The 23,335-nt window shown below is 38.2% G+C and overlaps 1 pseudogene; it reads right to left on the bottom strand.

Annotated features, from left to right (window-relative positions):
* The window catches only part of LOC121317738, a 213,010-nt pseudogene that overhangs the window by 98,195 nt on the left and 91,480 nt on the right, over positions 1 to 23,335 (bottom strand).

Here is a 23,335-nt window from a genome sequence, read left to right as displayed (position 1 = left end):
TTTCAGTACAATTTTTCATTAACATTTCCAAATCCAAGGTAGCAAAATCACTTTTTTTTATTTACTAACTTTCTAACCTGCTTATGTATGTATTTATATATGCACTGTGTGCATGTGTTCCTTCATTATTGTAAAAACAAGAATTAATAACATTTCTACATAACATTTTCATCTCTCGTGAACCATGCTGATGACAAAACCCTTCAGCAAAATCTTGCAGTATTCATATCAATGACATCTAGCTCTACACTGATTAATGGTGCTTTATTATAGAACACCACAGAACCGTCACAGTATGTCTTGTGGGAGAAGTGGCCTAGTGCTCCAACACTTCAGTCTCTGGTTTGCTATCCATATACTTCTAACAGCATCTTCTAACCCATATCATTTTTGACAGACTCGTTTCAAGTTAATAGACGTAACAGTCAGATTCTCGCATACTTGACCCCTTCTTTTACTTCTTTATGTAGTGTAAGTCATGCTTTTATGGAAATGTTTATGGAAAATCCATAAGTCCATAATATGCTATGCATTTCACACTCAAAAGTAAAGTGTTTAGGATTTTTCAATACAAAAAAATATATATCTGTAACACGAGGACAACATTACATGTGAACAAATTTGCGATGTAGTGAGCCTTATTGTTGGCAGAACAAAAATACATAGAGACATGTAGAGTAATTGAACAAATGCTATAAAAACATTCAGACATACTGTCCTCTTTTTATCCAGATTTTTACTTGTTCTGCGTCTTGTGATTACTATGCTGGTCACATGCAAATATTCCCTCAGTAACTCGGAGGTGCTACTTGATTATTCCATATATTAAACATTATAAATAGAGATGACTATTTTAGACTGTACAGAACTCACTGTGGCAAGTTATGCATGCAAGTATATGCTGGAACAAAGAAAGATTCACAATTTGGAAGATGTATTAACCCCTTGCACTTTGTCCTTGGAGCTATCATACAGGCACCTTAACATCTGTTTCAGCTTTGGTTGAGCATTCTCTCTTATTTGTATTTAAACATGAATAAAACATAGTTGCTATTCTTTCTCTGTGGAAAATGTCTTCAAGTATACCCAATTTAATGGGGATCAAGTTTAAAGGGGAAAACTAAAAAGGGAAACAGATTAATAAGAACATAAGAACATAAGAAAGTTTACAAACGAGAGGAGGCCATTCGGCCCATCTTGCTCGTTTGGTTGTTAGTAGCTTATTGATCCCAAAATCTCATCAAGCAGCTTCTTGAAGGATCCCAGGGTGTCAGCTTCAACAACATAACTGGGGAGTTGATTCCAGACCCTCACAATTCTCTGTGTAAAAAAGTGCCTCCTATTTTCTGTTCTGAATGCCCCTTTGTCTAATCTCCATTTGTGACCCCTGGTCCTTGTTTCTTTTTTCAGGCTGAAAAAGTCCCTTGGGTCGACACTGTCAATACCTTTTAGAATTTTGAATGCTTGAATTAGGTCGCCACATAGTCTTCTTTGTTCAAGACTGAACAGATTCAATTCTTTTAGCCTGTCTGCATATGACATGCCTTTTAAGCCCGGAATAATTCTGGTCACTCTTCTTTGCACTCTTTCTAGAGCAGCAATATCTTTTTTATAGCGAGATGACCAGAACTGCACACAATATTCAAGAAGAGGTCTTACTAGTGCATCGTACAGTTTTAACATTACTTCCCTTGATTTAAATTCAACACTTTTCACAATGTATCCGAGCATCTTGTTAGCCTTTTTTATAGCTTCCCCACATTGTCTAGATGAAGACATTTCTGAGTCAACAAAAACTCCTAGGTCTTTTTCATAGATTCCTTCTCCAATTTCAGTATCTCCCATATGATATTTATAATGTACATTTTTATTTCCTGCATGCAGTACCTTACACTTTTCTCTATTAAATGTCATTTGCCATGTGTCTGCCCAGTTCTGAATCTTGTCTAGATCATTTTGAATGACCTTTGCTGCTGCAACAGTGTTTGCCACTCCTCCTACTTTTGTGTCGTCTGCAAATTTAACAAGTTTGCTTACTATACCAGAATCTAAATCATTAATGTTGATTAGGAATAGCAGAGGACCTAATACTGATCCCTGTGGTACACCACTGGTTACCACACTCCATTCTGAGGTTTTTCCTCTAATAAGTACTTTCTGTTTTCTACATGTTAACCACTCCCTAATCCATGTACATGTGTTTCCTTGAATCCCAACTGCGTTCAGTTTGAGAATTAATCTTTTGTGCAGGACTTTGTCAAAAGCTTTCTGGAAATCTAAATAAACCATGTCATATGCTTTGCAATTATCCATTATCGATGTTGCATCCTCAAAAAAATCAAGCAAGTTAGTTAGACACGATCTCCCTTTCCTAAAACCATGTTGACTGTCTCCCAGGACCCTGTTACCATATAGGTAATTTTCCATTTTGGATCTTATTATAGTTTCCATAAGTTTACATATAATAGAAGTCAGGCTTACTGGTCTGTAGTTACCTGGTTCAGTTTTGTTTCCCTTTTTGTGGATCAGTATTACGTTTGCAATTTTTCAGTCTGTCAGTACCACCCCTGTGTCAAGAGACTGCTGCATGATCTTGGTTAGCGGTTTGTAAATTACTTGTAAAAGTCCCTTTAACACTTCTGCCTCAGTTATGCTAAAGTTATTTAAAACTGGATAGGAACTGGATGACATGTGGGGCATGTTGCCAGTATCTTCCTTTGTAAAAACTTGTGAAAAGTAATCATTTAATATATTTGCTATTTTTTCTTCATCTACGATTTTGCCATTTGTATCTCTTAAACATTTAATCTCCTCTTTGAATGTTCGCTTGCTGTTGTAATATTGGAAAAACATTTTGGAATTGGTTTTAGCTCCCTTAGCAATGTTCATTTCTATTTCTCTCTTGGCCTTTCTAACTTCCTTTTTGACTTGCGTTTGCAGTTCCGTGTACTCTTTCTGCGTACTTTCTTTTTGGTCCTTTTTTAATGCTCTGTAAAGTGCCTTTTTTCGCTGAATATTTTTTTTAATTGATCTATTAAATCATTTTGGCAATTTAGTTTTACATTTAGATTTGTCTACTTTAGGAACAACGCAGTTAAAAAGAACAACACAGTTAAACGAGACAGTCTTCCCAGCGACAGCAAGTGGAAGCGACAGCGAGTGGGAGAAGTACAGGCGTGGAAAAGTATAGAGCAGTTTAGAAGCAGTAAGGAGAAATTGCATCTTGAATTGCTTTAATCAGAAAACAGAGGACATTGGGGAAACACAGCAGCAGCTCAAAGTCAAACAGCCGCGTGTGTTTTTCTGATAACAAACAAGCTGAAACTCGGAGCAGCTGATTCAAATTCAGCGCCGTTCTGAGACACGGGCGAGGGGAGGAGCCAACAGCACAGCAGAACAACGCAGTTAAACGAGGCAGTCTTCCCAGTGACAGCGAGTGGGAGAAGTACAGGCGTGGAAAAGTACAGAGCAGTTTAGAAGCAGTTTGAAAGCAGGCTGACAGCTGCAGAAGAAACTAAACTTAAAAAAAAACCCTCAACATGGTCTTCAAGCCAGTAATCTGTGATACCTGCTTGATGTGGGAAATCCGAGAAAACCCAGCGGAGCTAAACCAAGTGTGCGTAAAGTGCCGCGCGATCCAGGATTTGCATAAACTAGTAAGTATGCTAGAAATGGAGCTGGAAGAAGTGAGACAGCAACAGGATCTTGAGGAACTGGCACACCCACAATTCATGGAAGTCTGCATCACCCCTAACAGACTGAAAGCCACCAAGGAGATAGAAGGTCAGAACAGCTGGGTTCAGGTAGGCAGAAGCAGGGAAAAAAAGAAACTTCATCAAACACAACCACCAGAAATCAAAACAACCAACAAATTTGAGTCACTTCAGAATTTTGATGAGCAGAACCAACAACAAGAGAAAGAAAGGAACAACATCCAGGACCCCACTGACAGTGGTGACCAGACAGCAAAAAGAAGGGAGGTCATGATTGTTGGGGACTCCATATTGAGAAACACAGCAAGTTCAATTCACAGTTTGGACCCCCTTACTACAACAGTGTGCTGCCTTCCGGGAGCCTCGGTCAAGCACATCACTGAGAACGTGGACAGGCTCCTAGAACGAACAGGAGACGACCCGGTAGTAGTCGTCCACATCGGTACAAACAACATTGGAAGAGACAGACCAAAATCCCTGCAAAACAAATTCAGAGAGCTAGGAAGGAAATTAAAAGAGAAAACCAAAACTGTGGTATTTTCTGGTATACTACCGGCACCTTGCAAAGGACCATATGGACAGCTGGAAATAATTAATCAAAACGCATGGCTGAAGACGTGGTGCACACGGGAAGGCTTCACCTATCTTGATCATTGGACCACATTCTACAACGAGGACTATCTGTATAGACGGGATGGACTGCACTTAAATAACAAGGGAACCAGTCTACTTGGAGAAAAGATCCTCGAGCAGGTTCAGAAGCATTTAAACTAGAAAGGAAGGGGGGAGAAATCAAAAAAAAAAACAGAAGGGAGACCGCATCAAAACAAGAAAAACAACTCAGGTAAGACAACCATTAAATGTATTTATCTAAATGCTAGAAGTATCAGAAACAAAATTCTAGAACTTGAAGCTACTGCACTAACAGGTAACTATGGTGTGATAGGTGTTACAGAAACGTGGTTGTCTGAGAGTGATGGGGATGAATATAATATTTGTGGGTATACACTGTATAGGAAGGACAGGCAGGACAGAAGAGGAGGAAGAGTAGCACTATACATAAGAAACAGTCTTGAAGCCCAGGTGTTAAACCTGGACAAAGAAAATAAAACCGAATCAATATGGGTCAGAATAACAGACAAAAATTCAAAGGGCATAATAATAGGAGCATGCTATAGACCGCCAGATTCAGACGGTGAGCAAAATAATCTGTTATACAATGACATTAGAAATGCGTGTAGCAAAGGAGAAGCCATACTAATGGGGGATTTCAACTTCCCCCAAATAAAATGGGAAAACCCGGTGGGTAGCACGAAGGATGAAATAGAAATGGTGGAAATGACAAATGACTGCTTCCTAACACAATTTGTCAAGGCACCCACTAGAGGGGAGGCATGCCTTGATTTAGTCTTTTCAAATAACGAAGATAGAATGACTAAAATAGAGGTCAGAGAACCACTGGCAAACTCAGACCACAACATGGTCTCATTTGAAGTGTTTTTTAAAACCCCAAAAGTAATGACTAAAGCTAAGGTTTACAATTTTAGAAAAGCAAACTATGAAGGTATGAAACAGAGACTAACAGAAGTAGATTGGAGTAAAATAGAGAAAACACCCACAGAAGAAGGATGGTTGTTCTTCAAAAATGTAGTACTAGAGGTGCAAAACAATTACATCCCTAAAGTAGACAAATCTAAAAAGAACAAGATAGAGAGAAAGAAAGTGTCATACAAACAGAAAAAGGACAGCTAAGAAAGACTGAAGTGCATAAAACTAGAAAAACATACATACATGGATTTTCAGTTTTAAGGTAGTGTAATGATCATATTTGACATTATAATCATCATGCAGCTATATATATATATAGCTGCATATATATAATTAGACATACACGCACACATACAGTCAGCACTCACATATCCCACCCTATAAAATGTTGACTTCAGTGACGGTAAAACGCGTGTAATGCATATCTGATTATTTCATTTTTGACCATTCCTATCTTTTTTGTACTCCCTGCAAAATGGACAGTATCATATCTGAAAGGACTGTGTTTTAAAATAAGTAATCTTCCATTTAGATGTACTGTATTAGTTTTGTTGGTACAGTACTATATTTTTAACAGGTTTTAATTCAGAATGACATGATTCTAAAAATATTACGTTTAAATCTGGTACCTATTGTAACGGTGTAAAATGTAAAAAGCAATGCAATTTAGCAAAACCAAAAGATATAAAAAAAAACAGTTTCCAGAGTTAAACAGCATCCCAAGTCAGTATTCAAAATTGCACAATATAGTGCTCGATAAGGCCCTAATGTCACAGTTCATTTGCAAATGAAAATGCACAAAAGCAACAGACAAATTATAAAATAAAATACAATACATCACAGTATCTAGAACTGTTTAATGATTACCCTAGCTTGTCTCATTTGCTTTGTTTTGGCTGCATTTTCGTCAGGTGAAAATGGAGGAAGCGCTGTGTAACTGCAAAATATAATACAGACTGTACAGGCTGCCACGAATATAAATGTAAATTTCAACATTGACGAGATGGGCTTCTTATCAGAAAACTGAGTTGGAAATCTCATGTGATGTATATCTGTCTTACATAGTTTTATTTCAAAAGATAGAATTGGCTAATATAAACTCTAATGGACATTTAAGAAAAGACTGGTTGAAATCGCTGTGACAGGGTAGGATCACTGGCAAGGCTTTTTCTACCAGGAGACTAAAACACCAGAAAGCTGCAGTGAAGTGCTATCGCACATAAACAAGACACAGTGGACAAAACAAAATACATTGACAAAACTTAAGCCACAAGTACAAACGAAAGGTATAAACAAGAACTCACGAACATAAATATAGCACAGCAACACGAACATCCACCAACATGTAAGGAACGTTTCTTGCAAATATTATGTATTTCATTATTAACAGGAAGTCATTTAGAAATCTCTTTAAAACCCTAAATTTAAGATATTTCTAAATGACAGTTTGGCGTACCATGCTTGCAAAATCCACATGGTTTTCATAGCATTTAAAGATATCTGTAAATCCAGTTGAGATGTCTTATTCATTGTTAGATAGCTGTAACTGATTTACAGACATCTTAAAATGAATTTTAGATATTTTAAAAACTGCATAATTAAAGATAATAATTCAGTTTGAGATATCTCAGTGATTTAGAGATATCTTAAATATTTCACAATATCTTAACCCTTTAAACTCCGGTATATGGGATTTTGCCCGCCGGCGGGCCACTTACCTTTTGCTTTGTAGCTCCAACCAGGAACGTCTGTGAGCGATGATTCATTTGTTTGTTTGAAAGAAGAGGAGCTAGGCTTCAATTCAAGACCAAATTCAATGTGATACTCGGCCAAGCAAGGATTTTAGAGCCCTGCGCCATCAAAAAAAAAAAAACCAAAAATAAAAAAAAAACACCTTTGGCAATAAAAATCAGAAATTGCAAACAATGTTCGCATTCTGGTATTCTGGTCATTTTTGGTGCTATTGGGCTGAAATTTTGTGTGGAACTTCCCAACATATAGGACTATCATATAAACTTCTCAAAAAATTAGATATACATGTTTTCATGGTTTATTTTACAAAAAACTGATAATTTTTGTAAATGCGTTTTTTTCTTCACATTTTCACATCTGAGAATTTTATTCCAGATTCCAACATAAAATGAAATATAAATTTGTGCTTTAAATTTTGATTACAAATAACATGCTTCTAGGATATTCAGAAATATGTTTTTTTACCAGGGAAAGGCAATTTGGCAAAAATAGGTGAAAATTGCTTGGAGTGTAAAGGGTTAAAATGCAATTTGCGATATCTCTAAATGATCATTTGGCTTGCCATAGTGGTACAGCAGACTAGATGCACTTCTGTGATACTGGAACTCACTTTGACAGTAGATACAAGTAACCGACCCTCTTTCTATCCAACATACCGTCATAAAGTTTTTAAAAAAAGATTCCTTCATTTTGAGTGCTTTACTTTATAATACAGTTCTGTGACTAATTTTATATTCAAACGATGACTACACTCATTCAATTCTGGCATGCCCTAAAATGGTGGAGCAGGAAATTACTGTATTTAAGAGGGAAAAGACTGGAGTGACCTCAACATGCGTCAAAAAAAAAAAAAAAAATTCCCCAAAAAGTTAACTGCGATGGACAACCCTAATACATACACACATTAATTATCGAATATTGAATCCATCTCAAAAGATTCGACCGAATGCCGAACCGAATACCGAATCTACAGACTCTGTCAAAGAAACCGTTGAAAACAGACTGGCCGCTACCAACAAGGGACGCGCGCAATCTATAGTTTTGAGCCTTTTAGTTAACAGTATTTTTATTACTCAATGGAAACCTCTGGGCGTGCCGTCACATTCCCGCTATCTAGAGTTAAATATCATCTAATGCTTTCTTTTTAAATTCTCAACACAGTTGTGTCAAGTCTGCAAGTTTTTGCGTGCGCGCTAAAGACAGACAGTCCGCTGCCACGATTGTAGCCCACTTAAATATACGATTTCAGCTTGAATGCCTTTAAGTAAGATGACACTGGCTGCAACTCCATTGTCGTTTTGTTATATACAAATAAGCTTACTTGATTTGAAAAACTTTATGAACGATACAAGCAACTTCTTACACTACTTGGTTTGATTAAATGAGTAGTACACAACAAAGCATTAAAGCGGACTAATTTCAACAAACAACAACAATTTAGCCTACTTCACTAGCCTGCTATATATATTAATATAATTTGTTTTAATATATATATATATATATATATATATATATATATATATATATATTAATTATAGATATCTATATATATATAATATATATATATATATTAGACAACAGAGAGCGGATTAACATTAATATCTATTATTAATACCTATTATTTAATTATATCGAGAGCCTAATTGTAATTAATATAATTTAATTAATGGATAATAAAAACATACTAAGTGTAAGTTTAAGTTTAACTAATCGTTTTTGTAATCTACCAGCGGCTTCTGTTTAATACACATAGCTGAGTCCAGACCATGGGTCAAACCAATGTTTGTGTTCGGGTGCGTATTTTTTTTCTGAATCAGTGTCATCCTTCTGGAGTCACCTGAATGCCTTTTAATTTGTTCGTTTTTTAAACCATTTAAATGCAAAACTATAACAAAACACGTATGCAGGCTTTTAAAATTTGTTTCATTATTTGTCCTGCGGTTGCCTTTATTTATTTATTTATTTTCTGCACGTACTACTACCTTGTGTATGATGTAGAATACGTGATTGCAAACATCTAACACTAACACGTGCAATACTCTTTCAAATAACCATGCTATGATTTTGAATGTACGGTTTCTTGGGACTGTATTATTGTCATTGCTTGTGCCACGGCACCTCTTTATTTACAAATTAAGCACTGCCGAATGGAATATATCCCTGCATAAGATTTCCGTTTGAAACTAATACAGTTTACCGCTAGCCCTCTCCTGCCATAGCAGAAGCATTAAAAAACAGAACCGTTTACCTTTACAAGAAAGGACAGCTGCATATTTGCCATAACCCACTATTTTCTTTAATGACATTTCAACCTGTCACCTGACCCCAAAGAGTTTTTGTTATTAAATACTAAACTTACCTTCAGTATCTGATTCGTGTCTTTTATTTAAAGAAGAACTGCATACATTGGAGGGATGTATTAAAATGGATGTCTGTCTGGGCAAATACAGTATAGGATTCGAATTCGGTTCACCAAATCCGAACCTTGCTCAACAAGTAGGTATTCGGACCGGATACTGGATTCGGTGCGTCCCTAATATATATATATATATATATATATATATATATATATATATATATATATATATATATATATATATATATATATATATATATAGTGCTCACCTGTTATAACGCGTTTTGTTATAGTGTGGAATCAGTTATAACACAGTAAGGTCGTGGCTCCCATTTGTTCTATACTGCCATTACAGTAGCCCTTTTACACTTGTTATAAGGCCTAACACAAATAGAACGGTCTCTCCACTATACCGTTATAAAGGGTGTGCACTGTGTATATATGTGTGTATATATGTGTGTGTGTGTGTGTGTGTGTGTGAAATTAAGAAATTATTTAATAAAATAGTAACAGAATGGTTTCTTTTTAAGAATATGTTGAGTGATACACTATATACTGTATTTATCAAGAATGCTAAATATGTTTACCCTTTATTTCCTTTACAAGAACTCAAACTTCCCATGCTTTGTCGTCTTTAGAGTAATAAATTGTTGCTTTTGCTATGATTCATGTTTTCAATTTCTACTGCGTTCCCTCATGTGAGCCCTTGAAGTATAATGTGGAGACACAGAATTGTATCACTGCAAGATGAGATCAATATATTTTCTTCACAAATAGCTTTGAAATAAAAACTCATTTTAACATTCTCCACTGTACAGAAAGGTTAACCCCAGCGTACCTACTAAAAGAACATGTTGAGGAATTAATTAAAGTTATATTCCAGCGGCAAAAGCACCTTCTGACAACATCATTGTAAGATGTGACTAGTTGGGCTTCCTTCACTATGCTGCAAAAAAGAAAAATTGTAGAATACAACTGTGTGTGTGTGTGTGCTATTTATTTGATCTCCCAGACTTGATTATTCCAACTGTGTTTGGCTTCGAGATTATTAACTTGTTCTAAATGATATGATCACATTGCATCCATTTCTTTTTTTTTTGTTTGTTTTATCTCCCATTGATTTCTGCAGAATAAAACATTTTTGTTTTGACCTATACTAGTTTACATGTTCAATCCCTGGTGTTACAGTTCTTTGATTTGTTCTTTAACATATTTCACTATAGAAGATAAAATAGTGATGGCAAAGTTAGGAGCTACAGCTGTCTCTCGGAAAGACCAGCTAATACTTTTCATAACGTTCTTTGCACAGTCTAGGATAGCTCCCTCGAGATATCAGAACATATCAGATAGCTCCCTCAAGATATTTAAAATAAATTTGCTTTCCTGTTCTTAGCAATACCTCAGCAAAGTTTGAGTGGGTTGTGATGGTAGGAGGCATATCATTTTCCACTTTTCATCCAAAGAAGTGACTGTTGTGGCCTTGAAAACTTTATATAACTATTCAGGTGATCCTATTAAGCTTTGTAATAAAACTAATGAGAAAGCTTAGTTGCAGTTAAACTTTTGATGTGTGTCTTTCAGGAGAATTGGTAGTCTCTGCTTGAGAGATCAAATATGATATACCCTTGCAGAACTATGACATTTTCCACCCCTGATGATATGTCTATTTAGAGTCACTTCTCCTACTTACTTTATCCACATAGGGATCAGCTAGGACAGATTTATAGAAAGGATTGCCGCCTTGCTTTTCCCTATCTGCATTTTCTGCAGCCATGCCCTCTAATGCATAACTCAGTCCTTGACCCTAAAAAAAAAAAAAACTATAGTGCCATGAAATATTAATGTACTTCTAACAGTCACCTTTATTGTCTAATTTCTCAAGGATATTTCTTCACTACAATGGACACAGCAAGGCCAAGTAACATTCAATGTTCGAAAACAATGCAGTTTTAATTGTTCCATATAAGCGGTCAATTAAAAATGCAAAACATATTAATAGTTAATTGTCTGTTATGCAAGCTTTGGGACCTTTGGCGTTTGCAATTCCCAATTCTGAGCTGATTAAATATGCCTAATGTTGAAATTAAAATTGAGCTTTCATGAAACGTGAACTCAAAACTGCTGTGCTGCCAAGAATGTAATCACATCAAAATGACAATCTCCAGTATAATAGGACTAATTTAGTAACTCTAGTCTCAAAACATGGCAGAGGCCTTTATAAAAGAAAAAAATAACTTTACCTTTTCAAACGCACTAAATAAAGGCATGATACAGCGTAATTACATTGGATAAGTGTACATAGATAATTACATTCTGCAAAACTGAGATTCACAGTTTGTGTGGTACACACTTTAATTGCCCAAAAATGTTAAGTTATTATCATAACCCTGGTTCCCCGAAATAGAAATGTAACCATTACCTAATGGGTGTTTACCTCCTAAAGACCAGGAAACCTGATTATTATATACCAAAGGTGCTCGGCCGAGCCTGTGATGCAGCCGTATCACACACAGACTTTGGCATCATTTTTCCTTCAAGCCTTCTGTAATCATTAAAGCAGCGACCTTAAATGTTAATGATAATAACCTAACTTTCCCTTTCAAGTATTAAATGTAACCATTATCTCATGGGTGAATATACCCAAGCCGTCGCAAGGGCAATATTGCAGAATGACTGGAATGCTACAAGGCTAAGCGGAGAGGCTACTTTGTGTGTTACCATTAGGAACCCCCAATACCCAGTAAGTAGCTAGAGCTAAAAAATGGAGAGAGAAGCTCCCTTCTACGCCTGTGTTGTAAGGGTCGAGAGTGATTAAGATTTCATCTCAGCTGAATGTAAGGGCTCAAATGGAGGCTTCATGAGTTCATTAAGCACCACGTTAAGTCTCCAGTGAGGAACAATATCCTTCATAGGCGGCTGAAGCTGCCGAGCTCCTTGAAAAAATTGTCCCATCTGGAAGTGAGCTCCTGGGGAGACCAAGTCAATTTTCAGAAGGCAAGCTGAAATTGATGATTTCCCCTCAGCAAACTGGCCCTGCAAAAATTGCAGTATAACTGCCATAGGACAAGTTGTGTGGTTGAACCCATGAGACAGACACCATGTCTGAAAGATGCCCCACTTGTATCTGTACTGGGAACATGTGGGCGCTGCTCTGGTATTTTGTAGGGTGTCAATAACCGTATTGGACAGACTCAGACGGCTCAAATGCAACCGTGCAGGGGCCAGAACCAAAGCTGCAGGCTCGATGGGTCAGGATGCTATAAGGTCCTCCGTGCCTGACAGAGCAGGTCACGGTGCTTGGGCAGTCTCCGTCGCTGCATCAGGGTATACTGGGTCAATAAGGGGCTACTGGGAGCACCTTGGCCAGGTCCTGCCTGATTTTCTCCAGACACAGCAGTAGCAGGGCGAGTGGTGGGAAGGCATATAACTGATGCATCGGCCACTGGTATGCCAAGGCATCTACAGTCAGTGTGTCCCCATCTCCTAGGGGAGAGTAGGTTGATTTCTGGGAGGCAAAGAGGTCTATCTCTGCTCTACTGAACCGCTTGCAAATGAGGCTCACCACCTTGAGCTGAAGCCTCCATTCTGAGATGATGGGAACTCTCCTTGAGAGGAAGTATTCCTTCCAGTTTGTCACCACGGGCAGGTGTACTGCCCACAGTGAGAGGATGTTCTCTTTTGCCCAGAGCAAAAGCTTGTGGACCACGCGATGGAGACTGGATGACCTCAGGCTGCCCTGGTAGTTGATGTAAGCTGCCACTGTTGTGTTGTCTGTACGAACAGGCACATGTCTTCTTTGAACCTCCTGCAAAAAATGCAGTGCCAAAACATTTATATGGAGACCCTGCCAATGGGGGTACCATACATCTTGCGCACCCCTGCCATTTCACACAGCACCCCAGCCGAGACTGGACCTGTCAGTGGAGACGACCTCCCTTCTGGTGAAGCTGCCCAGCACTACGCCTAGGCGTAGATGGGTCAGCTGTTTCCACAAAGAGAGTGCCTTTATGGAGGGGTCTGGCAAGCTGCTGCCATCAAGCCTACAAGTTTTTGAAATGTCACTACCATGAGTGCTCTGTTGAGCTGAAAGTTTTCCAAACAGGCTGCTATTCTCAGCAGTTTGCAGCCAGACAGAGTGGACAGCATGGACCTGGAGTCCAAGCACACTCCTAGACAGAAGGTGGGCCGGTTCTAAACAACTGTGCTGCTGTGGCCTTGGGCACCAGTTTGCCACTGGTTTGGGAAGCAAGCAAATCAGCTCCTTTGTGGATTCCCGGGCATGGCGAGAGCAGTGCAGAATCTCGTCCACCGCAGGACAAAAACGTATGCCCTGGTGAAATAGGGGCATCAAACAGCGGTGCTTTGTCCCTGTCAGGCAGGCTTGCCTGGGAAAACCAGATCTGCCTATGTGCAGTTATTAGTGCAGCCTGGTTTCTGCCTACAGCCTGCCCGTTGAGCCTTGACACATGGAGCAGGTTCTTATAAAATAGACGCAGCTCATCCAGCTGTTGTGGTGAGACTCTGTGACTGACAGAAAAGGACCTAAGCAAATAAGACTGGTAGGCTACCAGAATACTATCATAATTGCCTAGCCTTGGACAGGAACACTAAATGAGGCAGCAATTGAAGCCTCCACCAGTGGAAATTGGCCCAAGTCCAGCTTCTCTGCATCATGCACTCCATGATGACAATCTGAAAAATAAAATCTGTGTGCACTAGGGGGGGATGTGCTGTCTGACTCCACGTGCTCAAAACGAGAATGCCAGCTCCTGTTCACCCTCCTTCTCAGAGGCGGTGATGGACAGCATGTCATTCTGCTGCCAGTCTGTGCTCGTAGCCCACTGGGACCCAAAGGGGACAGGAAGGGCAGGTAATGGCAAACTTTCACACAGCAATTCTGTTAGCACCGTTGCTTGGTGGAAAAGAGCTGCCCAGAGCTTCTCCATTTGCTCTGAGTCGCTTGGAACAGCGACTCGTATTCCTCTTCCTCTGGGGAAGAGGAGAGGCAGAGGAGGATGGGGAAGACTGAAGACGGCTTCTTGCATGAGTTACTTTCCCGGGTATGTCGTCCGATCTCCCTTTGCATGGGGTGAGGATGCAATCACCTCTTTACCAAAGGGTGATGAGGAAGAGCACCGTGCAGGTGTAAAGGACTGTAAAGATTTTGAAACTCTTGCCTATGTGTTGCCCTGGCCTTGTAGGTAGTAACTGGCTTTTCGTAACTCAACAAGTGCAGCTGTGACCTTGGAGGGGCCTACATACAAACCATTATCAAACCAATTGAAACTGGTTCTAAAACCATTTATTTTTGTTAAAAGTGACATGCTGTAACTTTAGGTAAGTGTCACAGAACATATAATAACACACTATTGAAACATGTAGGCTTTTTTTCTGATAACCAAGCACCTTGTATGGGGCAGTGTACACATTGTTCCAGTTAAATGGTACACGCTCTTATTGTTTCATAAGCCTTTGTTCCTCTTCATTATACAATATTCTTCCCATTTAAATGGTAAAGAAATTATTGAAACTGTCTGTAAACATTGTGTGATTTTCCTGTGTTTAATATAAGCTCTGAATCAATGCAGGGTTAATAAACTCTTAAAATTCTCTGAGCATCCGATCAGAATTTATAAAGGAAACGAAAAGCTGGAGACAACAGAAAGAAAATCATAAAGAAGATCATGGGGCCATCCAATGCAGGGTGAGATCACCCATGGTCCCAAAACAATGGAAGACAGTTGTGGGGGCATGTATATGTTTTTGTGTAAAATTCCTATAAGAATTGGCAATTTGCAGCAAGAACTTTGAATTGGTTTGGAATTATTTTCTGAAACTGGTTCCTGAGTCTAACATGGCTCCCTAAGAGAAGATAGCGCTAAGCTTTATACCTCTTACTGCAAGAAGATTCTGTACCCTGCAATAAACGAATGTCAACGAAAGCTCTGTGTTCAGGACTCTTGCTAATAGGAAGAAGAGACGTCTGTGAGTCAGTTTATCTACACGTCAAAAAGAACCATTCCTGGCTAGGACACAAGCTTCTGTTCCTAGTTTGTAATCACAGTATAACGAGACTGTGTCTGACTTTGAGGCAAAGCATTCAAGAAGAAAACACACAGGACATGTGTGAAACCCCTACTTGGGTTTTGAAGATAAAGGAGCCCAACTTGGGTTTGAAGATTTGCAGAAACAAATCAAAGACATAACTACAATGGAAGACTTGATCGGAAGACTTTTGGGGTCTTCTTCAAAGAACCGTTGAGTATAATTCCCTTACCTTTCCCTTATGGAACTAGTGTAATTAATGGTAATTACAGCACATATAAATGTAACACTTATAATGCGCAATGTAAGACAACTATTTATGATGAGGTCTTAATTAACATGAATGAATATGCAGATTATTTAACAGATAACTAATAGATTGTCTGTGTTTAGTCGGTGATCTAATATGGTAATGGTCATATAGTATTCATTCATGTTGATTAACGCACATTATTTTTAACTATATTAATTATTCATATTAATTAATTGTTTAAAGTAATTATTAAACAAACTAATGTGATTAGCCCCTCAATACCAGCAGTTTGCAATCACCAGACTTGTTGCTTGACCTTGTGGTGTGTGGGTATAGTGCTTGGTGCCTGCGAGAACTGAGCAAAACTCATATCTTTGTTCTTAAATGTAACTTCTTGTTATCTGGGTTTCTGTTTACATTGGTTAAGTGAAGAAGAAACACAAATGTAACTTTTAATGTGCTTTGTCTCATGCTAATGAAATAAGACCAACTTTGGTCAAGGAAATTATGTAAACTAGCTGTATATCTGTGCTGTATGAAGTAATTTCTTTGGTCAGGTCGGGTAGGGTCAGCTCAGCCCAGAAGCTAACATCTACACTGATGGCAGCTCAGAAACTGACACTCTGTGCCATGCTGGCTCAGAAAAAAGCCAACATCTTTGATGCTATGAAAACTCAGCTTGGCTCAGAAGTAAATAACTTCTACAATGATGCCAGCTCAGAACACCATCAACTGAGACTTGTATGTGAGATCACTGATATATCACCTTTGATTTGCTTTGTTACTGGTTGCATTTTGATTCCTGAATAAACTATTTTTGCAGAACGCTCTGTATAGCCGCAGGAGACATTTCTCCAGCGTTCACTTAGAGAAAGATGCACAAAACTCACGGAAACTGTGGTAAGTCAGTGCCTCCTTGGCGTACTCTATCCCCAGGCAGGAAGAACATCTGCTGTGTTTGTCTTTAAAAGTAGGATTGGCTTTGTATGTGTCGCAGGGATAACCTAGGCAAGCAGTAATGCAGTGTACAGTAAACAATTTACAGATGCTGCCTCAGTCTTCTTATAGACAGCAACGGGGCGGGTCAAGAACTGAACAGGGGATGTAAGCACCCGTTGGTAGCGTGTCAGAACTGGGATGGCACTAGGTCAGTTCAGTGACTTTAGCACCAAGTCGGTACGACACAGCACTGGGTTGGTAAGGTACGATACCGGGTTGGGAACGGAGCAGGTTGGTGACCTCGGTACCAGTACACCAGTTCACAGTTAACACAGCTAGCACTGTATAGGGATGCCCACCTGTACAAGCTACTGACAAAACCATACAGTCAGAACCCACACGAGACTCAGGGAAGCCTGGTTGTTGAGGTACTAACAGCCTTCATAATGGCGATGCAAAGCAGTGACCAAAACACCAGCGAGATACTGTGGAATGAGACTGCAAGCAATTTCAATTTAAAGCATGTATCTTGGCCCATTTCTGTAAAAAAAAAACAACAACAAAAAAAAAACCACAGAAAATACATCAAGAGAAAAATATTTTTCCACAGAAAACAGTAATAACATAATTACAGTTCTGAAAATAAATGTCTCGTAACTTAAAATCAGAATTTAAATTTAACTCCAGCCAGACCTAAGCAACCTGTGAGGAGAGCACAAGTCAGCTGACTTATGCTGCTTGATCCCTGGGAAAGAGCAACTCAAGCTGCTGGCTTCACGCACAGCACAAGGCCACTGCAGGATGTAACAAACAACAGGCTGCAGTGCACAATATACATATCATTTTTATTTTTATTTTTTTTTTACATTATTGCCCACGTAAATAAAATATTGCATTAATTATGTAAACTAGAATGATTAGCGAAAATTCTACAAGTACTTATCTGATACCAGGCTCCTCCTGTCAGGTCAGATCTTGAAAGGAAAAATGATCGGAAATCTGTGCGCGCAGTTCCTTTATACCCTCGGGGGGGCAGGCATTTCTGTGTCATAAGCTCGGCCAAGCAGCCTTGGTATATAATATTCAGGTTCCAGGGTATTTAGTAGGTAAACACATGTTAGGTTATGGTTACATTTCATACTTGAAAGGGAACCCAATAATAGTAATAATAATAATAATATATTCACGCATCAAGAAATAATTCTCATCATGAGTAAGGCTGTGTTGGTATGCATAACCTTGGGTGTGTGTCAGTTTTATAACATTAAAGTATAGTGTCAATCTTACATGTAGAGGTCGAAGGTAACTGATTGACTTGATTGACACCATTGTGAATCACTCACAGCATGCAGCACTGCTTTGGTTGTCATGGTGGTGTTTGATAGAACCTCTAAGGTTTGAGTTGTAGTTCAGTGCAGCAGATCTGCAGACTGGCTAGCAGTAGGAGCTTTTGCATCAACCTAAAAAAAAAAAAAAAAAAAAAAAAAAACAAGCACTGATCATTAGTAGCAATAGGAAATAGCCATGCTGGAAGACAGCTAATAAATATACATTTCATGTTCTTAGTTACACAGCCTGAATAACTGTTGCACATACAAAACAGTAAGGAGCACTTTGTGATGCAAACACACATTTCAACACATATTTTCATTATATATAAATCATAAAAAAAATTAACAATGAATATTAATTAATTATTAACAGGGATATAATGCACGCCTTCTTTAACTCTTTAAAATAAAGTCAAGTAAGCAGTCTATATTTTTAAAACTTTTAAATTACATTCCCTGCCTCAAGATGGCTTCACATGTACTCGAATGAACCTCACAGAACTACATTTTCCATCATCCTCCTGCTTACATAAATAACAGGTGGATTTACCAGTGAGTAGGAGGATGATGGGAAATGTAGTTCTGAGAGGTCCAATTTAAAAGTGGTCAAAATGTAAAAAATAAAAAATAAAATAAAACAATACACACACCTTACATAAACAGTTGTAGCAACACACGGTAACATTCCAAATGCACAATAGTACATTATTCACAAACAATATATTTTAAAAATGTAATTTAAAAGATTCAATAAATAATATCATTTGCACTATCCAGGTACACTTATATCTTTAAAATACTGTTAAAGTTCACCTCTTATTTATCTTGCTATTCCTGTTTAAATGTCTTCCTTCCCAATTAAGAAGGGCAGCTCAACCACAACAGCTCAGAAGAACGAAAGATCAGTGGGCTTCCTCCAGTCCCAAGAACAAATGTATTGCCTCTTTACACCCAGGGGCTTGAAAGTTGGTTTTGGCAAGCTAACAGCCCCTAGAAGGCAAAGGCATGTCCTACAGGTGTATGCTTAAGCTCACTGGATGCCTTGCCAGTAGGGTCCCCTATAGCACGATGAACAATACAGTCAATACAATTCTCTGTGAAATCTCCAATTACTAGGAACTTTGCACAGCCAGGATGCAAACCTGTGTGCCCCTGATTGTATGACTTCCGTTGCACATAACACAGATGTGCCTTGACCAACTGAGCCACGTGTATAACTGTTACATTTCTGTTTTGCTTCCTGAACTACAACAGAGCTTAAGGATGACATGTATACTCTCCTACTGCTGAAAGAATTAGGAGTGTACCCAGATTTCTCACAGAAAGTGGTAAGCATGTTTAAATGATCAAGACAGGGGATGTCAAAAAGCTTGCTTTCTGTTCAATCTTTATGCATAATAGGAATCATGTACTAAATAGACCCTACGGAATGATATTTTAGTTTGTTATTCACCAGTTATGATTCAACACTTAAGAACACCTTAGCCATGTAGATGAGTGTGGTTTCCTTTATAAAATAAAAATAAATAAATGAAAGAGTACAAGATAAATCATCAGCAGCAAGTCTTTGTAACCCGAGAGCCGACCAATCGCCAGACCCTATAAATGTAAACCATTTCCAATATCTGATATTATAGTCCATCGTTATTAAAGCAACAATAGTTCCTTCAAAGTGAAATCATTGCTGAAAACCAAACACACATTCTACTAGAATGTTGCTTCAGGAAGTGAATCTAATTTTGCAGGAAAGCTATGAACCACAATCTGAAGGGCAAAAAAGTTTTTACCAAGGTCTAGAAAATCTCATATCCTTACGACACAGGTACATCAGTTTGGTTTACTTTATTTCCTGATACATACCTGTCATCTTCTTTAGGCCAATTTATATGGCGTCCGTTTGAACAGTTGTCAAGGTAAAGAGTAAAAATAAACCCATAATTAGGGGTCTTGCAACAAGTATGTTTTTATTGGTTCACCAACCCCAGTTGGAGCTTCTCTAAGATATTTTGACTCAAGAGACTATAACGCTGGTTCAAGTCAATGTGAAGTACCAATGCAGAGTCAACTGACTGTTGTAGCAACCAGCAAGGAAGCAGTAAACATGAGTTTGAAATGACAACCATTTTAAAAAGTTATTGAAGAGTTTATTCTTCTAAGACCACCATGTTCTTGCCTATAAAAAAAGCAGCACAGAACAAAAAAGGTATTTTGTTGGCTAATATTCTTGACAAACTAGGTACTATTAAATGAAGAGGCTACAGGAGACAAAAAAAATCAATGAGTAATTCTGCGCATAGGTCAGTGTTCAAAAGGCAAATACAGTGCAATCAAAATGATATACCTGGGAATACAAGTTCAATTTGTGTTTCCAATAAATGGTTTGCTTTTGCTGTGAATTGGTAGAACATTCTAAACAAATCTAGAGTAATGTCATATGATATACCTGGGAATACAAGTTAAATTTGTGTTTCCAATAAGTGGTTTGCTTTTCCTCTGAACTGGTAAACAAATCCAGGTTTACGTCACATTAAACCAGATCGTAACAATTCGATAGCCTCCATAACCAATGGTCTTTCTGTAACTTTCTGTAAGCTTGTGTCTTGTTTCCATGATTGTCAGTAGCTATCCAGGTTGAATTTAAATATTATTATGGGTAGTGTGATATAACCCCTAGCCATGGCTAGGTTGGCATCCTTTAAATAGGTGACCAAGACACAGAAATTGTAGTTTAGTGTTTTCCTACATGCTTTCGTTATTCATTATACTAACTAAACTTGAGTTTCCCTAACTAAAGGACTGGGACAGCTAAGCTGTTTTGTTACCAGCTCCCTGGCAGTCCTCTCTATAATGGAGCTTCACGGTCCATATCATGTGGCTGTTCCCAATTGGCACCAATTATCTAATTTAGGACAGCCACATTCTCACATATATTTGGCAGGGAGAGGAATTAACCCCATCACTGCCAACCACCACCAACGCAGATAAACCCCAGCACTTTATTTATAGGGCTCTGCACTGCCACAGTTGCCACCTGGCAAATTTAAATAAGAAATGGATTAGGGATAGAGAGTATTTCAGTTCTACAGATTTACTAGTTGAAAACCATGTGGTCTGACCAGTGGGGAATCTTGTCCATAATTATTATGGGTATCTTCAGTCTGCGAAGGATCAATTTGGTAGTTCCCTGCTTGGTACAGGACCTGTTAACAGAAATACAAAAGCACAAAAAGATATAATAAAGAACAGTACAAACAGTTACACTACTATTTAGGCATTTATTTTTCAATTGTGTTCTTGTTTTGTTTTTCTTCCCTACAGTAAGATGAATAATTATGGTAATCATATGGTGAGACTAATGTTTTTTTCAATCACTCGGAAAATACGTCAGATTCTTAAATAAAACAAAACTTACAAGCACGTGATCACTCAGTTTATATTACAAAATCAAATTAAAAATGAACCAAAGGGGATTATGCACCATATGCAGGCAATTATATGGAAAAAATTGATTAATAATAAATTATGGATTGAATCTAGACTGAGGACACATTTTTAAGGAATGTTTAATCAGTCACAAATTTTCAGTAAATTAACTTTTCAAAAGCTGTCTGTAGCATTTGTAATACCCCATATTATTGGTCCACATGTAGCAACAGTATACTGTATACATTTTTGTTAATATCAATCTAATATCTACAGGTGTTGGACAAAAACAAAACAAAAAAACTAGGAACACAAGATATAACACTGCCAATGTTTTATGGTGACCACTGGTAGGCAGAAACAAACTGATTTGATGCTTGGAATGCATTTCATATAGTTAAAATGATGGACATCCTATTTATACAAATTTGTGTGCTAAATCTTGGTGTAGAAACCCCTGTATATGCACTATAACCAGAATACTAAGAAATGCAGGCATGTCAACCTCTAAGTGTTCATACTAGTGAGACCCCTACTGAAAAACCTTGGGGGGGGGGGGGGGGGGGGTGCCGGCGGTCAGTCATGAAAAGAAAATACTCTGCTCTTACTCCTTTTGTGGAGACTAATTAAAATAAATAAAACAAATAAATAGTCTGAGTGCACCACACACTAAAACAAAATGACATTTAACAGTGGTTGTTTATATGTGATCTGTTTTAACATGAAAATTATTTTAAAAAAGAACATATCTACACATATTTCTTTGTAAATACTGAGAATTAGTTTAATATACTGTTTTATTGATTTTTAGTTTTAATAAAATCTTCAGTTAGTGTGTGAATGTGATTATTATTATTAGTCAACATTATTAATAGAAAAAAGCATAATTTTACAGAAATACAAAACCAGTGTGTGGTGCTCCCCGTCACTTTGACTAAAATTAAGGTGAAATAAAGGGAGACAGACATATCATCAATTTTCAATTGTTCTGTTATTTCTTACCATGTGGCATCTTTATTTTTATTGTCTTTATAACCACTAACACTGGCATCATAAAGAACATTATATTTTTCAACTTTAATAATTAAATTCTCATTGATGTCCATTTCTCTTTATTTCTGTGGTAACTTCTGCGTGAACAAGACAGTGACAGTCTGAAAGCCTCTCCTTTGTCTCTGTCCGAGTAGTGATATGTTGTGTACAGAAACACAGAAGGCTCATGCAAACAAACCGTCAGTTTGAGGCAACAAAGGAATTCTATCTTTGGACTAAGGAAGGAGTTTGTGTAGCAGCTACAGGAATATAGAATGGTAATGTACACCTCTTCATGGTGACCCCCCCCCCCCCCCCCCCCCCCCCCCCCCCCCCCCCCCCCCAAATGAAATAATACGCTTGTTATAAATGGTTTTGCAGCCTTGTAAACAGACACAAACGTGAGAATCGATTGCACGGCCGTGAGACTTTCACGAGTAAACCTTGAGACTTGACATCCATGAAAATGCAAATGCTAAATCTACTCATGGCTCACTGAAGGGGACTTGTAGCATGTCACCCATACAAAGGGTTGACTGCCAAAGCTGTGCCCCTTTGCGTTTATCATTATTGAGACCCACCTGAGTCTGTAGAGAGCTGCTGGCAGAGACTGATGGCATCTGGAGGGCAATGTGTGAGGGCAAAGGCCATGAGCTCCTGCTGAGTGCCTAAGTCCTGGTAACTGTCACACTGACCTGCATACCTGCCACCCATCGCTATAACCTAGAAATAAAAGAAAGAATTACGTCCTTCTGGAATTGTTGTCAGTTACTGGTAAGGTCACTGCTGTGTTATTGATTGCAAAAAAAAAAAAAAAAAAAATAGCACCAGAATAAAATGATTTCTCCTTTGACCATGCATATGGCCTGATGGTGGTTTGGGAATCTGATTAACATTTCACATCTTTAATTATTACACTCATAGGCACTGCAGGTACTTTGCA

The sequence above is a fragment of the Polyodon spathula genome, chromosome 6 (genome assembly GCF_017654505.1).
Source record: "Polyodon spathula isolate WHYD16114869_AA chromosome 6, ASM1765450v1, whole genome shotgun sequence".
Lineage (NCBI taxonomy): Eukaryota > Metazoa > Chordata > Actinopteri > Acipenseriformes > Polyodontidae > Polyodon > Polyodon spathula.
Note: the sequence above shows the minus strand (reverse complement) of the source record. Positions and strands in the feature narration are given on the sequence as shown.